Raw genomic sequence first — 4,784 nt, 5'->3', positions numbered from 1 at the left:
AAACGCGGCACCCATCGCGCGCAGAGCTTCTTCATGCCCAAAACTGAATGCACGATATTGCCCACACGTTCCAATGATATGCCTACAGCATTAGATACCTCTTTCAATTTGACTTTGGGATCATTCAACATCATATAATGGATTTTTTCGGCATTTTCTGGTGTAGTGACCTCTTTTGGGCGCCCAGATCATTCAGAATCAACTGTGTTCGTACGGCCACAACGAAGCTCGGTAAGCCACTTATGAATCGTTCCAATCGACGGTGCAGAGTCCGGATAATACTTATCCAGCTTGGCCTTGGTCTCGGATATCGTTTTCTTGCGAAGATAGTAGTGTTTGATCAAAACTCGAAACTCAGATTTTTCCATATCAAAAAAAACTCTGAGGTTAGTCGCTTCTCAGTGCTGTAACTTGTAAATGCGTAAACATAAATGGCTGAAGTTATGACAGGCGTCATTTGAAGGATCAAGCTCGACGAAAATGGTTCACATTAGTGAATACTAATGCCATCTCTTAGAATTCTCAGGTACTTATCAGACTGCCTAGTATTATAAACGTAGATGCGGTACGAGGCGTCGAAGTGGGGAATTATATGTATAGGACATCACATTTTCTGCCCTATCGAGGTGCTGCCCTCATCGTACTACGAAGTCGAATTCTTGTTTTCTCATTCATCGTAAAATATGACGGTAAAGCAGCAGAAAGATTTTTTGAGGTTAGAAAAGTTTGACATGTATGTATCGTTGAATTTTTTCAGGTCTGAAGCTTGATCCAGGTTTTCGGCACAGTCTTTTTTTTAATTATAAAAAAAATGTTCTCGAAAAGTCATATTTTTTATTTTTAAAAAAGTATTATAAAAAGAGATAAACAAGTGTGGAAAACATTGTTCTTTGACAAATTATTTTTTTAAATTGAAATAATCAAATATTTATACCAAAGAAACAACTTTTTAAATGTTTGAAGTGTTTAAGCATTATTGTTTAAATTTAAAATAACAATAATTAAAACAAACTATATTTCTGGATAAGATATTTTGGTTGAAAATGTATATAGTATTTTTTAAATCACAAAAGTTCTTCCGAAAAATCGAAATGTTAATTAAAAAACACGTGTTTTTGTATATTAATTTACCGGTAAAATTTTTTTTATAATTTTAATTTAAAATTCGAACAATTTTTAACACTTTAAATATTAAACAAAAATTTATTTGATAACAATTTTTTATTATCTTATTTTTAATAAATAATTAATATTGATTAAGAAACAATTTTCTTTGGGGAGTTTCATTATTTGTGAATTTTTTAATTCGTTAATATTATAAACTGTTCAGTAATTTTATTAATTTTGGAATTGTATTTTTCGGGACTGAGAGTTTTACCGAGTCGGGAATTTTATTTTTCGGTATATTTCAGCCGTCCCCATAGAATTACAGAAAATTTGCTCTAATTATAATCTCGGCGCTCGATCTTGTTAATTTTTTCCTACAGTATTAATAAAAAAAAATTGAATGGAAGTTTTCGAAATCACAATGTTAAAGATAATCACAATTAAAAATTCAAAAATTCGCTGTACATTCAATTTTTATTCTTGCATCTTGGCGATTTTTTTCTAATCCATTTCAGTCACTGGTTGGCTTTTCTGACATCTAGGTATGTAAAAAAGGTAAACTTCAGAAAATTTAAAAACTAATTTAAGAACTATTTATAGTCTTTTAAGATACCGATACAATTTACACAACACTAATTTAAAATTTGCAAATTTTTAGGCCTTCAGTTTAAGAACTTGAATTTTAACGTTAAAATTGCTTCATTTTCAGAATATAGCCTTATTGTTTGAATTTTCAGAATTTTCGTTATAGTTATAGGTTAGGTCAAGAATAAAATTCTGGGATTCAAAATTGTTACAACGCGAAAAAGTTTTAATTTAAAATTTAAAAATGCGAAAATACACCATTTTCCATGTTCATTTGAAATCCAGCGAGTCACTTTCTTTCGATTCCTTTGGAAGTCGATCCTTTGCTTTCAGTTTTCTTTTTAAAATATACCTTGAATTCAACGCATTTCAAATTAAATGTTTGCAGCTGCATTTAGATTGAATTATACAAAGGTTTTTTTGTCTTAAATATAAATTAATTAAAACATTTTATTTGTTTTTCACAATTGTAAATTATAACTTCTAAAATGGAATAATTGTAGCTCAAACATGAAAAAGTATAGACTAATTTCAAATTTTAAGAGGTTCTGTCACGTATATTGAACTATTAAAACCTCTGACCTTTTTTAAGGTTTTTAAAACTCTTTTAAAAACTTGCTTTAACAATTTGGTTATGATTCCTTAATAAAAGAATAAGTGCTATTTAGTCTCCAGAACAGCAATTTCAAAAATATTTAAACCCTTAATAGTTGAGACATTTTAAATTTGTAGTCTTCACAGTATATTGAATAATTTCAAATTTAAAGCTATTTAAATATGTCATCTGAATTTTTAAATTAAAATTGTTCGATAATTTTAGATTGAAACCTCTCAAATTATTTAGTTACAAATTAAAATCGTACAACTTTAAGTTTTATTTATTTTTTGATCATTTGGCACCCCCCCTCACAATTATTTTTTTTGTAATAAAATAACGCCCGATTTTTGTAAAAATTAACAAATATATATTAAAGCTTCACTCAAGGCAATTTTTGTTCAAAAAGCTTGTTCCTGAATAAATTAACTCTTATTGTTTCCGATTTCATTCTGTTACTTAGGGATTGTGTTTTTTATAGAAAAAATTGATCTTTTTTGATGTTTAAAGTTTCTAAGAATTATTTTTGGCATATAAAATAACAATAATTGAACAAATGTATTTTTTGATAAAAATTTATTTTAAAATGTGCATTGTATTTTTGTACATTACAGAAAACGCTCGCAAAATGAAATTATTATTTAAAAAAATAAAAATAAAAGTCGCGTTAAATCAGCCTGCATTGAATCCTGCAAATTTTGTTTCATTTCTATAATAAAAATATTTAATTATTGTATTTTTATAAATAAATAATATTGATCACAAAACTGTTTTCTCAATTTCTGCAATTCGGAAATTTTCTAGTTTGTATATTTGATCATTAGACAGCATTCGGCCTGGAGTTTTATTATTCGGGAATTTTCAAATTCGATAATATTGTAAACGGTCCAGAATGACGTTTTTATAAAAATATAATTATAATTCCAAGTGATAGGGAAATTGTTCTTTCGGTTTTTAGATGTTAAGACGACAGTTCCAAGCCAGATTACGTTTCGCATTGGCACTGTCCCTATCTACTATCTAGCGAAATTTAATAGAAAAATTGCTCGCAAGCTTCATAAGGCTACGCGAGTGAACGCCCTCAATATGAAGCCAGATCGAGCCAAGAAGACCTGGGCGCCTCAAATGAGGGGAACAGATCAGCTGCTTACAAGCCCACGAATGAGCCTGGAAGCATTGTCCAGCAGGGTCCACTTGGAGGTTTCCGTTCCTAGCTTCCTATAATTGATACAGCTTATTTATTTTGAATTTATTTTTAATTTAAAATCGGTTATAAAGTTTTAATCGCGAGTTTCCATTTGCTTAATAACTTCTAAGACTTTCCAATTCAAACAGTTTAATTTTCAACGTTAAAATTGGAATATTCTTCAATTTTAAACAAATTCCGAATCGTGTTGTGAAATCAATTATGATTCACTTGTGAATCCTTGGTGTCCACTTTCATTAAAAGAAGAATCATACTTTACATTCGCAGTTGATAAACTAAAAACGATTTCTATCTAAAATTATAAATTTGAAACGCTTATAATTTTTAATTTTCCAGGTCTTCAAAACTGCATTCTAAAATTCGAAATTGAAAAATGTACGCTAAAATTTTAAAACTTAAACGGAAAATTCTGAAGTGAAACATTTTCGAATTACGTACTATAAACTGAATGATATCATAGGAAAAAAGCAATTTAAGGAATTAAAAGAAAACTGTTTAAACCAAACTTGGACCAATTTCTTTTCTAAAAAGTCATAAATATCCCGGTCAAAAAATTAATTCACTGCCATTTGCCTATTTTTCCCAGCCTCATAAAATCCCCGTCAATTCCCGTTCTAGCTCCAACACTCTGAACTTTTTTTCAAGTTGTTTAAAAACTGTTTTTTAAATACTTTTTGTGTGTAAGAAACAATTTTCTTCCATCTAATAACTATTTTGGAGTAGAAAGAAGTGAAAAGAAGCACAATTATAAAATCTGATTTTTTGTTTGTGATATCGTGATAAAGGAAACAGCTATTTATAAAATAATTTATAAAAAGGGCTTATAATTTTTGCCCAAAGAAGATAATTTCCAAATAGTTTAAGCTGTACTACTGGACCTTGCCTTCAACCGGAAATGTATTTATTTTTTGTATTTACCTTCCCAGGGAAGATTGTTGTGAAAATTGAAAAGCTAAACTCTACCAGAAAATGCGTTTGCATTTGAAGTTTAGCTTTGAATCTTAAAGAAAAATTGTAATTTCGTGCTTATCCAATTTGAAATTTAAATTTTTTTCAGTTCATAATAATTTTGTTATTGCATTTATATTTTGACACAATCTTAATTAAATTTTGTCATTTGGACAATCTTTGTTAAATTAACACAAAAATATTGACAAATATATTTTTTGTGAATTAAAAAATTGAGAGATAACAAAGGGCAAAATAAAGAAAACAAACATGCATTAAAGGGATTGCGAGGTTGCCTTGTTTATCTTCTTTCCTTACTTATTTTTTTGGTACGTAAAGTTT

The sequence above is a fragment of the Belonocnema kinseyi genome, chromosome 1 (assembly GCF_010883055.1).
Source record: "Belonocnema kinseyi isolate 2016_QV_RU_SX_M_011 chromosome 1, B_treatae_v1, whole genome shotgun sequence".
Classification (NCBI taxonomy): domain Eukaryota; kingdom Metazoa; phylum Arthropoda; class Insecta; order Hymenoptera; family Cynipidae; genus Belonocnema; species Belonocnema kinseyi.
This window is presented reverse-complemented; position numbering follows the sequence as displayed.